A 15,897-nucleotide genomic window follows, 5' to 3' on the forward strand; every position below is an offset into this window, starting at 1 on the left:
GCTATACTAACAGACGGAATCAGGATCATGAGGACGATGTTCTGTTGATGTGGGAGCAAGTATATGTTCCTATCCTGCACTAAAGTAATGGCTATACAAACTATACTCTTCACGAATCATAGGGACGGTGTTCTATTGATGTGGGAGCAGTTATATGTCTATCCTGCACTATAGCAATGGCTATACAAGCTAGATCTTATCAGTATGAGGAACACGTTGATGTGCGAGCAGTTATATATCGGTACTATACTAAAGTATACAAATTAGACTCTACCAGTATCATGAGGACGAATTTTTATTGATGTGGGAGCAGTTATATCACTATCCCGCACGAAAGCTATGGTAATACAAACTAGAATTTCTGAGTATCGGGAGGACGATATTCTCTTGATGTGGGCGCAGTTATATCACTATCATGCATTAAACTATGGCTGTAAAACTAGACACTATCAGTATCAGAAGGATGACGTTCTCTTGATGTGGCAGCAGATATATATCTATACTACACTAAAGCTAGTAGCTGTACAAACTAGACTCTATCAGAATCAGGAGGACGATGTTCTCTTGATGTGGGGGCAGTTATATCACTATCCTGCACTAAAATTATGGTTGTACAAATTAGACTGTGTCAGTATCAGGAGGACGATGTTCTCATGATGTGGTAGCAGTTATATCACTATCCTGAGCTGAAGCTATTGCTATACAAAGTAGACTCTATCAGTAACTGGGGTATGATGTTCACTTGACGTGGGAGCTGTTATATATATCTATACTACACTAAAGCTAGTAGCTCTACTAACAAGACGGTATCAGTATCAGGAGGCGATGTTCTCTTGATGTGGGAGCAGTTATATCACTATCCTGAACTAAAGGTATGGCTGTACAAACTAGAGTCTTTCAGTATCAGGAGGATGATGTTCTCTTGATGAAGGAGCACTTTTATTACTATCCTGCACTAAAGCTATGGCTATACAAACTAGACGCTATCAGTATCTGGAGAATAATGTTCTCAAGATGTGGGAGCTGATATATATCTATACTACACTAAAGCTAGTAGCTATACTAGCTAGGCTGTGTCCGTATCAGTAGGACGATGTTCTCTTGATGTGGGAGCAGTTATATCACTGTCCTGCACTAAAGCTATGGCTATACAAACTAGATTCTATCAGTATGAGGTAGACGTTGTTCTCTTAATGTGGGAGTAGTTTTATATGTATACCACACTAAAGCGACACAAACTAGTCTCTATCTCTATCAGGAGGGCGATGTTCCCTTGATGTGGGAGGACTTATATCAATATCCTGCACCGAAGGTGTGGTTATATAAACTAGACTCTATCAATATCAGGAGGACGAGGTTCCCTTTATGTGGGAGCAGTTATATCACTATACTACACTAAAACTTGTAGCTATACAAACTAGACTCTATCAGTATCAGGACGACGATGTTCTCTTGATATGGGAGCACATATATCACTATTCTGCACTAAAGATTTGGCTATAGATACTAGACACTATCAGTATCAGGAGGAGGATGTTCTCTTCATGTGTGTGCACTTTTAGCACTATTTTGCACTAAGGCTATGGCTATAACAATAGACGATAACAGTATCAGGAGGACGGTGTTCTCTTCATGTGGGAGCAGTTATATCACTAACCTAAACTAAAGCTAAGGCTATACAAACTAGACCCTATCAGTATTAGGAAGGCGGTGTTCTCTTGATGTTGGAGCACTTACATCAATATCCTGCACTAAAGCTATGGCTATACAAACTAGACTCTGTCACTATGAGGATGACGTTGTTCTCTTGATGTAGGAGTAGTTATAATTATATATATTATATTATAGCTATACAAACTAGACTCTATCAGTATCAGGAGGAAGAATTTGTCCTGATATCGGAGCAGTTATATCACTATCCTGCGCTAAAGCTTTGACTATGCCAAATAGACCCTATCAGATTGAGGAGGACGATATTTTCTTGATATGGAAGCAGTTATATCACTATCCGGCACTAAAGCTATATCTATACACACTAGACTCTATCAGTATCATAAGGACCGTGTTCTATTGTCGTGGGAGCAGTAATATCACTATCCTGCGCTAAAGCTATGGCTATGCAAAATAGTCCCTATCAGATTCAGGAGGACGATGTTTTCTTGATATGGAAGCAGTTATATCACTATCCGGCACTAAAGCTATATCTATACACACTAGACTCTATCAGTATCATAAGGACGGTGTTCTATTGACGTGGGAGCAGTAAAATCACTATACTGCACTAGAGCCATGACTATACAAAGTAGACTCGACCAGTATGAGGAGGAAGTTGTCCTCTTTATGTCGGAGCAGTCATATATCTATACTATACTAAAGGTACACAGACTAGACTCTATCAGTATCAGGAGGAGGAATTTGTGTTGATTTGGGAGCAATTATATCACTATCGTGCGCTAAATCTATGGCCATGCAAAACAGACCCTATCAGATTCAGGAGGACGATGTTTTCTTGATATGGGAGTAGTTATATCACTATCCGCCACTAAAGCTATATCTATACAAACTAGACCCTATCAGTATCAGGAGGACGATGTTCTCTAGATGTGGGAGCATTTACAGCACTATCCTGCACTAAAACTAAGGCTATTCAAACTAGACTCCATCAGCATCAGAAGGACGATGTTCTCTTGATGTGGGAGCATTTGTATCACTATCCTGCACTAAAGCTATGGCTATACAAACTAGAATATATTGGTATCAGGAGGACGGTGTTCTTTGATGTGGAAGCTTTATATCATTATCCTCCAATACAGGTATCGCTGGAAAAGCTAGAGTCTATCAGTATGCGGAGGATGATGTTCTCTTGATGTGGAAGCAGTTATATATATACTACACCTATGCAAGTTGCGATACAAACTAGACTCTATCAGTATCAGGACGACGGTGTACTCTTGATGTGGGAGCAGTTATAATACTCTCCTGTTCTACAACTACGGCTATACAAACTAGACCCTATCAGTATGAGGATGATGTTCTCTTGATGTGGGAGCAGTTATATATATATATACTACACTAAAGCTATAGAAATTAGACTCTATCAATATCAGGAGGACGAATTTGTCTTCATGTGGGTGCAGTTATATCGCTAAGCAGCACAAAAGCTATGGCTATAAAAACTAGACCCTATCAGAATCCCGAGGATTTTCTCTTGATGTGGGAGCAGTTATATATCTATACCACACTAGAGCTAGCAGCTATACTAACCAGACTCTATCAGTATCAGGAGTACGAAGTTCTGTTGATGTGGGAGCAGTTATATCAATTTCTTGCACTAAAGCTATGGCTATACAAACTAAACTCTATCAGTATCATGAGGATTTTCTCTTGATGTGGGAGCAGTTATATATCTATACTACACAAACTGGTAGCTATACACACTAGACCCTATCAGTTTCGAGAGACGATGTTGTCTTGATGTGGGTGCAGTTATATCACTATCCTGCACTAAAGCTACACTACACTATACAAACTACTCTCTCAGTATCAGGAGGACGAATTTGTCTTAATGTGGGAGCATTTTTATCACTATCCTGCACTAAAGCTCTGGTTAAACAAACTAGGCTCAATCAGTATCAAGAGGACGATGTTCTCTTCATAGGAAGCATTTATATCACTATCCTGCACTAAAGCTATGGCTATACACACTAGACTCTATCAGTATCAGGAGGACGATGATCTCTTGTTGTTGGAGCACTTGTATCACTACCCTGCTCTAAAGCTATGGCTATACAAGCTAGACTCTATCAGTATCATGAGGATTTTCTCTTGATGTGGGAGCAGTTATATATCTATACTACACAAAACTAGTAGCTATACAAACTACACTCTCAGTATCAGGAGGACGAATTTGTCTTAATGTGGGAGCAGTTTTATCACTATCCTGCACTAAAGCTCTGGTTATACAAACTAGACTCAATCAGTATCATAAGGACGGTGTTCTATTGATGTGGGAGTAGTTATATCACTATCCTGCACTAGAAGTATGGCTACACAAACTAGACACTTTCGGCATGAGGAGGACTTTGTTCTCCTTATGTGGGAGCAGTTATATATCTATACTGTACTAAAGGTATACAAACTAGATTCTATCAGTATCAGGGGGATGAATTTTTCTTGTTGTGGGAGCAGTTATATCACTATCCTGCGCTAAAGCTATGGCAATACAAAATAGACCCTATCATATTCAGGAAGAAGGTTTTTTCTTGATGTGGGAGCAGTTATATCACTATCCGGCACTAAATGTACATCTATACAACCTAGCCTCTATCAGTATCAGGAGGACGAATTTCTGTTGATGTGGGTGCAGTTATATCACTATCCTTGTCTAAAGCTACTGCTATACAATCTAGACTCTATCATTATCAGGTGGGCGAGGATCTCCTTATGAGCGAGAATTTGTATCACTATCCTGCACTAAAGATATTGCTAGACAAAATAGACTCTATCGGTATCCAGAGGATTTTCCCTTGATGTGGGAGCAGTTATATATCAATACTACACTAAAGCTATTTGGTATACAATCTAGACCCTATCAGTATCAGGAGGACGAAGTTGTCTTGTTGTGGGAGCAGTTATGTCACTATCCTTCACTAAAGCTATGGCTATACAAACTAGGCGCAATCCGTATCAGGAGGACGGTCATCTCCTGATGTGTGAGCGGTTATATCACCAGCCTGCACTAGAACTATGGCTGTACAAACTAGAATCGATCAGTATCATGAGGATTTTCTCTTGATGTGGGAGCAGTTATATATCTATACTACACAAAACTAGTAGCTACAGAAACTAGACCTATCAGTTTCGACAGACGATGTTGTCTTGATGTGGGTGCAGTTATATATCTATGCTACACATGAGCTGGTTGCTATACAAACTAGACTCTATCAGTAATATAAGGACAGTGTTCTCTTGATGAGGGTGCTTTTCTATCACTATCCTGCACTAAACGTATGGCAGTACAAACTAGATTCTATCAGTATGCGGAGGACGGTGTTTCTCTTGTTGTCGGAGCACTTATATCACTATCCTGCACTAATGCTATGGGTATACAAACTAGAAACTTTCAGTAACTGGAGGACGGTGTTCCCATGAAGCGGGACCTTTATATCACTATCCTGCACTAAACGTATGGCTGTACAAACTAGAGTCTATCAGTATGCATAGGATGATGTTGTCTTGATGTGGAGCAGTTATATCACTTTCCTGCGCTAAAGCTATGGCTATACAAAATAGACCCTATCATATTCAGGAAGAAGGTTTTTTCCTTGATGTGGGAGCAGTTATATCACTATCCGCCACTAAAGCTACATCTATACAAACTAGCCTCTATCAGTATCAGGAGGACCAATTTCTGTTGATGTGGGTGCAGTTATATCTCTATCCTTGAATAAAGCTACTGCTATACAAACTAGACTCTATCATTATCAGGTGGACGATGATCTTCTTATGTGCGAGAATTTGTATCACTATCCATCACTAAAGCTATTGCTATACAAACTAGACTATCGGTATCCGGTGGATTTTCTCTTGATGTGGGGGCAGTTATATATCTATACTACACTAAGGCTAGTAGCTATACAAACTAGACCATATTAGTATCACGAGGACGATGTTGTCTTGATGTGGGTGGAGTTATATATCTATGCTACACATAAGCTGGTAGCTATACAAACTAGACTCTATCAGTATCAGCAGGACGATGTTCTCTTGATGTGGGAGCAGTTATATCATTATCCTGTACTTAAGCTTTGGCTATACAAACTAGACACTATCAGTATCAGCAGGACGATGTTCTCTTGATGTGGGAGCAGTTATATCATTATCCTGTACTTAAGCTTTGGCTATACAAACTAGACACTATCAGTATCAGGCGGACGATTTTCACTTCATGTGGGAGTTGATATATCACTATACTACACTAAGTCCAGTAGCTATATAAACTAGAGTCTATCGCTATCTGGAGGACGAAGTGTCCTGATGTGTGAGAATTTATATAACTATACTAGGTTAAGCTAGTAGCTGTACAATCTAAACTATATCAGTGTGAGGAGGACGATATTCTCTTGATATGGGAGAAGTTATATATCTATACTAAACTAAGGCTAGAAGCTATACAAACTATACCCATCAGTATCATAAGGACGGTGTTTTCTCGATGTCGCAGCAGTTATATCACTATCCTGCACTAATCCTATGGCTATACAAAGTAGACTCTGTCACTATGAGGACGACGTTGTTCTCTTGACGTGGGAGCAGTTATATATATATATTATATTATAGCTATACAAACTAGACTCTATCAGTATCAGGAGGAAGAATTTGTCCTGATGTGGGAGCAGTAATTTCACTATCCTGCGCTAAAGCTATGGCTATGCAAATTAGTCCCTATCAGATTCAGGAGGACGATGTTTTCTTGATATGGAAGTAGTCATATCACTATCCGGCACTAAAGCTATATCTATACAAACTAGACTATCCGTATCATAAGGACTGTGTTCTATTGATGTGGTAGCAGTTATATCACTATACTGAACTAGAGCCATGACTATGCAAACTAGACTGGACCAGCATGAGGAGGAAGTTGTTCTGTTTATGTCGGAGCAGTCATATATCTATACTATACTAAAGGTAAACAAGCTAGACTAACAGTATCAAGAGGACGAATTTGTGTTGATGTGGGAGCAGTTATATCACTACCCTGCGCTAAAGCTATGACTATGCAAAATAGAACCTATCAGATTCAGGAGGACGATGTTTTCTTGATATGGGAGTAGTTATATCACTATCCGGCACTAAAGCTATATCTATACAAACTAGACCCTATCAGTATCAGGAGACCATGTTTTCTAGATGTGGGAGCAGTTATACTACTATCCTGCACTAAAACTATTCAAACTAGACTCTATCAGCATCAGAAGGACGATATTCTCTTGATGTGAGAGCATTTGTATCACTATCCTGCACTAAATCTATGCCTATACAAACTACAATCTATCGGTATCAGGAGGACGGTGTTCTTTGATGTGGTACCTTTATATCATTATCCTCCACTACAGGAATCGCTGTACAAACTAGAGTCTATCAGTTTGCGGAGGATGATGTTCTCTTGATGTGGAAGCAGTTATATATTTATACTACATCTATGCAAGTTGCTATACAAACTAGACTCTATCAGTATCATAAGGACGGTGTTCTCTTGATATGGGAGCTTTTCTATCAATATCCTGCACTAAAGGTATGGCAGTACAAACTAGATTCTATCAGTATGCGGAGGACGGTGTTTCTCTTGGTGTGGGAGCACTTATATCACTATCCTGCACTAATGCTATGGGTATACAAACTAGAAACTACCAGTATCTGGAGGACGGTGTTCTCTTGAGGTGGGACCTTTATATCACTATCCTGCACTAAACGTAAGGCTGTACAAACTAGAGTCTATCAGTATGCATAGGATGATGTTCTCTTGATGTGGAGCAGTTATATATCTATACTACACTTATGCTATTAGCTATACAAACTAGACTCTTTCAGTATCAGGAAGGCAATATTCTCTTGATGTGGGAGAACTTATATCAATATCCTGCACTAAAGTCTATGGCGATACAAACTAGACTCTATCAGTATCAGGAGGACGGTGATCTCTTGATGTGGGAGTAGTTATAACACTCTCCTGCCCTGCAACTACGGCTTACAAACTAGACACTATTAGAATGAATATGACGTTGTTCTCTTAATGTGGGAGCAGTGATATATATACTACACTAAAGCTATACAAATTAGACTCTATCAGTATCATGAGGACGAATTTGTCTTGATGAGGGAGCAGTTATATTACTATCCTGCGTTAAAGCTCTGGCTATAAAAAATAGACCCGATCAGTATCAGGAGGACGATGTTTTCTAGATGTGGAGTATTAAATCACTATCCGGCACTAGAGCTATGGCTATGCAAACTAGAGGCTACCAGTATCAGGAGGACGATGTTCTCTTGGTGTGGGAGCAGTTATATCAATATCCTGCACTAAAGCTCTGGCTATAAAATCTAGACTCTATCTGTATGAGGATGACGTTATTCTCTAGATGTGGGAGGAGTTACATATCTATACTTCACTACAGCTATACACATTCGACTCTATCAGTATCAGGAAGACAATGTTCTCTTGATGTGGGCGCACTTATATCAATACCGTGCACTAATGCTATGGTTATACAAACTAGACTCTATCAGTATCAGGAAGACGATGATCCCTTGATGTAGGAGTAGTTATATCACTATCCCGCACTAAGACTATTGCTATACAAAGTAGACGCCATCAGTAGGAGGATGTTCCCTTGATGAGGGAGCATTTATATATCTATACTACACTAAAGCTAGTAGCTATACAAAGAAGACTATCAGTATCAGAAGGATGATGTTCTCTTGATGAGAGAGCAGTCATATATCTATACTTCACTAAAGCTAGTAGATATACAAACTAGACTCTATCAGTATCAGGAGTACGAAGTTCTGTTGAGGTGGGAGCAGTTATAATACTCTGCTGCACTACAACTACGGCTATACAAACTGGACCCTATCAGTATGAGGATGATGTTGTTCTCTTTATGTGGGAGCAGTTATATATATACTACATTAAAGCTTACAAATTAGACGCTATCAGTATCAGGAGGACGAATTTGTCTTGTTGTGGGAGCAGTTATATCACTATTCTGCGCTAAACTTGGCTATACACACTAGAACCTATCAGAATCCCGAGGATTTTCTCTTGATTTGGGAGCAGTTACATATCTATACCACACTAAAGCTAGTAGGTATACTAGCCAGACTCTATCAGTGTCAGGAGTATGAAGTTCTGTTGATGTGGGAGCAGTTATATCACTATTCTGCACTAAAGCTATGGCTATAAAATAGATTATATCAGTATCATAAGGACGGTGTTCTATTGATGTGGGAGCAGTTTTATCACTATCCTGCACTAAACCTAGTAGCTATACAAACTACACTATCAGTATCAGGAGGACGAATTTGTTTTGATGTGGGAACAGTTTTATCACTATCCTACACTAAAGCTCGGGTTATACAAACTAGACTCAATCAGTATCAGGAGGACGATGTTCTCTTCTTGGGCGGCACTTGTATTACTATTCTGCACTAAAGCTAAGGCTATAAAAATAAATTATATCAGTATCAGGAGGACGGTGTTCTGTGATGTTGTGGCAGTTATATCACTATCCTGCACTAAAGCTATGGCTATACAAACTAGATCTTCTCAGTTTCAGGAGGATGATGTTCCCTTGTTGTAGGAGCAGTTGTATCACTATCCTGCACTAAAAATATGGTTGTACAAACTAGATTCTATCAGTATCAGATGAACGATGTTCTCTTGATGTGGGAGCATTTGTATCACTATCCTGCACTAAGGCTATGGCTATACAAGGTAGACTCCATCAGTATCATGAGGATTTTCTCCTGATGTGGGAGCAGTTATATATCTATACTACACAAAACTAGTAGCTATAGAAACTAGACCCTATCAGTTTCGAGAGACGATGTTGTCCTGATGTGGGTGCAGTTATATATCTATGCTACACAGAAGCCGGTTGCTATACAAACTAGACTCTATGAGTATCATAAGGACGGTGTTCTATTGATGTGGGAGCAGTTTTATCACTATCCTGCACTAGAGGTATGGCTATACAAAATAGACCCTATCATATTCAGGAAGAAGGTTTCTTTCTTGATGTGGGAGCAGTTATATCACTATTCGGCACTAAAGCTACATCTATAGAAACTAGCCTCTATCAGTATCAGGAGGACGAATTTCTGTTGATGTGGGTGCAGTTATAACACTATCCTTGACTAAAGCTACTGCTATACAAACTAGACTCTATGATTATCAGGTGGGCAATGATCTCCTTATGTGCGAGAATTCGTATCACTATCCTTCACTAAAGCTATTGCTATACAAACTACACTCTATCGTTATCCGGAGGATTTTCTCTTGATGTGGGAGCAGCTGTGTATATCTATACTACACTGAAGCTAGTACCTATACAAACTAGACCCTAACAGTATCAGGTGGACGATGTTGTCTTGATGTGGGAGCAGTTATATAATTATCCTACACATAAGATGGTAGCTATACAAACTAGACTCTATCAGTATCAGAAGGAAGATGTTGTCTTGATGCGGGAGGATTTTTTATCACTATACTGCACTAAAGCTATATCTATACAAACTAGACTCTATCAGTATCCGGAGGATTCTCTCTTGAAGTGGGAGCAGTTATATATCTATACTACACTAAAGCTATTAGGTATAGAAACTAGACCCTATCATTATCAGGAGGACGTAGTTGTCTTGATGTGGGAGCAGTTATGTCACTATCCTTCACTAAAGCTATGGCTATACAAACTAGGGGCAATCAGTATCAGGAGGACAGTGTTCTACTGATGTGTGAGGAGTTATATCATTATCCTGCACTAGAACTATGGCTGTACAAACTAGAATCGATCAGTATCATGAGGATTTTCTTTTGATGTGGGAGCAGTTATATATCCATACTACACAAAACTAGTGGCTATAGAAACTAGACCCTATCAGTTTCGAGAGACGATGTTGTCTTGATGTGGGTGCAGTTATATATCTATGCTACACATAAGGTGGTTGCTATACAAACTAGACTCTATCAGTATCATAAGGACAGTGTTCTCTTGATGTGGGGGCATTTCTATCACTATCCCGCACTAAAGGTATGACAGTACAAACTAGAGTCTATCAGTATGCGGAGGACGGTGTTTCTCTTGATGTGGGAGCACTTATATCACTATCAGCACTAATGCTATGGGTATACAAACTAGAAACTATCAGTATCTGGAGGACTGTGTTCTCATGAAGTGGGACCTTTATATCACTATCCTGTTCTAAACGTATGGCTGTACGAACTAGAGTCTATCAGTATGCATAGGATGATGTTCTCTTGATGTGGAGCAGTTATATATCTATACTACACTTATGCTATTAGCTATACAAACTAGACTCTATCAGTATCAGGAAGGCGATATTCTCAAATGTGGGAGAACTTATATCAATATCCCGCACTGAAGTGTATGGCGATACAAACTAGACTCTATCAGCATCAGGAGGACGGTGTTCTCTTGATGCGGGAGTAGTTATGTCAATATCCTGCACTAAAGCTATGGCTATACAAACTAGATTCTATCAGTATAAGATGGACGATATTCTCTAGATGGGGGAGCATTTGTATCACTATCCTGCACTAAAGGAATGTCTGTTCAAACTAGAGTCTCCCAGTATCTCAGGATGTTGTTCTCTTAATGTCCGAGCACTTATATCACTAGCCTGCACTAAAACTATGGCTGTACAAACTAGAAGCTATCAGGATGAAGAGGATAATGTTCTCTTGATGTGGGAGCAGTTATATAATCTATAATAAAGCTCGTAGGTATACAAACTAGACTCTTTCAGTATCAGGGGGACGAAGTTGTCTTGATGTGGGAGCAGTTATATATCTATACTACATTAAAGCTAGTAGCTATGCAAACTATACTCTATCAGTATCAGGAGGACGATGTTCTACATCTGTACAAACTAGCCTCTATCAGTATCAGGAGGACGAATTTCTGTTGATGTGGGTGCAGTTATATCTCTATCCTTGAATAAAGCTACTGCTATACAAACTAGACTCTATCATTATCAGGTGGACTATGATCTCCTTATGTGCGAGAATTTGTATCACTATCCATCACTAAAGCTATTGCTATACAAACTAGACTATCGGTATCCGGAGGATTTTCATTGATGTGGGGGCAGTTATATATGTATACTACACTAAGGCTAGTAGCTATACAAACTAGACCTTATCAGTATCAGGAGGACGATGTTGTCTTGATGTGGGAGGAGTTATATATCTATGCTACACATAAGCTGGTAGCTATACAAACTAGACTCTATCAGTATAAGAAGGCAGATGTTCTCTTGATGCGAGAGCATTTATATCACTATCCTGCATTAAAACTATATCTATACCAACTAGATAGACTCTATCAGTATCCGGAGGATATTCTCTTGAAGTGGGAGCAGTTATATATCTATACTACACTAAAGCTATTAGGTATACAAACTAGACCCTATCAGTATCAGGAGAACGAAGTTGTCTTGATGTGGGAGCAGTTATGTCACTATCCGTCACTAAAGGTGTGGCTATACAAACTAGACTCTATCCGTATCAGGAGGACGATGTTCTCTTGACGGGGGAACAGTTATATCGCTATACTGTACTTAAGCTCTGGCTATACAAACTAGATTCTATCAGTATCAGCAGGACGATGTTCTCTTGATGTGGGAGCAGTTATATCATTATCCTGTACTTAAGCTTTGGCTATACAAACTGGACACTATCACTATCAGGCGGACGATTTTCTCTTCATGTGGGAGTTGATATATCACTATACTGCACTAAGTCCAGTAGCTATATAAACTAGAGTCTATCGCTATCAGGAGGACGAAGTGTCCTGAAGTGTGAGAATTTATATAACTATACTAGGTTAAGCTAGTAGCTATACAATCTAAACTATATCAGTGTGAGGAGGACGATATTCTCTTGATATGGTAGAAGTTATATATCTATACTAAACTAAGGCTAGTAGCTATACAAACTATACCCATCAGTATCATAAGGACGGTGTTTTCTCGATGTCGCAGCAGTTATATCACTATCCTGCACTAAACCTATGGCTATACAAAGTAGACTCTGTCACTATGAGGACGACGTTGTTCTCTTGACGTGGGAGCAGTTATATATATATATATATATATATATATATATATATTATATTATAGCTATACCAACTAGACTCTATCAGTATCAGGAGGAAGAATTTGTCCTGATGTGGGAGCAGTAATTTCACTATCCTGCGCTAAAGCTATGGCTATGCAAAATAGTCCCTATCAGATTCAGGAGGACGATGTTTCCTTGATATGGGAGTAGTTAGATCACTATCCGGCACTAAAGCTATTTCTATACAAACTAGACCCTATCAGTATCAGGAGGACCATGTTTTCTAGATGTGGGAGCAGTTATACTACTATCCTGCACTAAAACTAAGGCTATTCAAACTAGACTCTATCAGCATCAGAAGGACGATATTCTCTTGATGTGAGAGCATTTGTATCACTATCCTGCACTAAATCTATGCCTATACAAACTACAATCTATCGGTATCAGGAGGACGGTGTTCTTTGATGTGGTACCTTTATATCATTATCCTCCACTACAGGAATCGCTGTACAAACTAGAGTCTATCAGTTTGCGGATGATGATGTTCTCTTGATGTGGAAGCAGTTATATATTTATACTACACCTATGCAAGTTGCTATACAAACTAGACTCTATCAGTATCATAAGGACGGTGTTCTTTTGATATGGGAGCTTTTCTATCAATATCCTGCACTAAAGGTATGGCAGTACAAACTAGATTCTATCAGTATGCGGAGGACGGTGTTTCTCTTGGTGTGGGAGCAGTTATATCACTATCCTGCACTAATGCTATGGGTATACAAACTAGAAACTATCAGTATCTGGAGGACGGTGTTCTCTTGAGGTGGGACCTTTATATCACTATCCTGCACTAAACGTAGTGCTGTACAAACTAGAGTCTATCAGTATCAGGAGGACGATGATCTCTTGCTGTTGGAGCAGTTGTATCACTACCCTGCCCTAAAGCTATGGCTATACAAGCTAGACTCTATCAGTATCATGAGGATTTTCTCTTGATGTGGGAGCAGTTATATATCTATACTACACAAAACTAGTAGCTATACAAACTACACTCTCAGTATCAGGAGGACGAATTTGTCTTAATGTGGGAGCAGTTTTATCACTATCCTGCACTAAAGCTCTGGTTATACAAACTAGACTCAATCAGTATCATAAGGACGGTGTTCTATTGATGTGGGAGTAGTTATATCACTATCCTGCACTAGAGGTATGGCTACACAAACTAGACACTTTCGGCATGAGGAGGACTTTGTTCTCCTTATGTGGGAGCAGTTATATATCTATACTGTACTAAAGGTATACAAATGAGACTTTACCAGTATCAGGGGGATGAATTTGTCTTGATGTGGGAGCAGTTGTATCACTACCCTGCGCTAATGCTATGGCTATACAAACTGGACCCTATCATATTCAGGAAGAAGGTTTTTTCTTGATGTGGGAGCAGTTATATCACTATCCGGCACTAAATGTACATCTATACAACGTAGCCTCTATCAGTATCAGGAGGACGAATTTCTGTTGATGTGGGTGCAGTTATATCACTATCCTTGTCTAAAGCTACTGCTATACAATCTAGACTCTATCATTATCAGGTGGGCGAGGATCTCCTTATGTGCGAGAATTTGTATCACTATCCTTCACTAAAGATATTGCTATACAAACTAGACTCTATCGGTATCCGGAGGATTTTCTCTTGATGTGGGAGCAGTTATATATCTATACTACACTAAGGCTAGTAGCTATACAAACTAGACACTATCAGTATCAGGACGACGGTGTTGTCTTGATGTGGGAGGAGTTATATATATGTATGCTACACACAAGCTGTTAGCTATACAAACAAGACTCTATCAGTATCAGAAGGAAGATGTTCTCTTGATGCGAGAGCATTTATATCACTATCCTGCACTAAAGCTATATCTACATCAACTAGACTCTATCAGTATCCGGGATATTCTCTTGATGTGGAGCAGTTATATATCTATACTACACTTATGCTATTAGCTATACAAACTAGACTCTATCAGTATCAGGAAGGCGATATTCTCAAATGTGGGAGAACTTATATCAATATCCCGCACTGAAGTGTATGGCGATACAAACTAGACTCTATCAGCATCAGGAGGATGGTGTTCTCTTGATGCAGGAGTAGTTATGTCAATATCCTGCACTAAAGCTATGGCTATACAAACTAGATTCTATCAGTATAAGATGGACGATATTCTCTAGATGGGGGAGCATTTGTATCACTATCCTGCACTAAAGGAATGTCTGTTCAAACTAGAGTCTCCCAGTATCTCAGGATGTTGTTCTCTTAATGTCCGAGCACTTATATCACTAGCCTGCACTAAAACTATGGCTGTACAAACTAGAAGCTATCAGGATGAAGAGGATAATGTTCTCTTGATGTGGGAGCAGTTATATAATCTATAATAAAGCTCGTAGGTATACAAACTAGACTCTTTCAGTATCAGGGGGACGAAGTTGTCCTGATGTGGGGGCAGTTATATATCTATACTACATTAAAGCTAGTAGCTATGCAAACTATACTCTATCAGTATCAGGAGGACGATGTTCTCTTGATGTCGGAGCAGATATATCACTATCCTGCACTAAAGCTATGGCTATACAAACTAGATTATCAGTATGAGAATGACGTTGTTCTCTTGATGTGGGAGCAGTTATATATCGATACTACACTAAAGCTATACAAATGAGACTTTACCAGTATCAGGAGGATTAATTTGTCTTGATGTGGGAGCACTTATATCACTATCCTGCACTAATGATATGGGTATACAAACTAGAAACTATCAGTAACTGGAGGACAGTGTTCCCTTGAAGCGGGACCTTTATATCACTATCCTGCACTAAACGTATGGCTGTACAAACTAGAGTCTATCAGTATGCATAGGATGATGTTCTCTTGATGTGGAGCAGTTATATCACTATCCTGCGCTAAAGCTATGGCTATACAAAATAGACCCTATCATACTCAGGAAGAAGGTTTTTTTCTTGATGTGGGAGCAGTTATATCACTA

Source organism: Anabrus simplex, chromosome 9 (assembly GCF_040414725.1).
Source record: "Anabrus simplex isolate iqAnaSimp1 chromosome 9, ASM4041472v1, whole genome shotgun sequence".
NCBI lineage: Eukaryota > Metazoa > Arthropoda > Insecta > Orthoptera > Tettigoniidae > Anabrus > Anabrus simplex.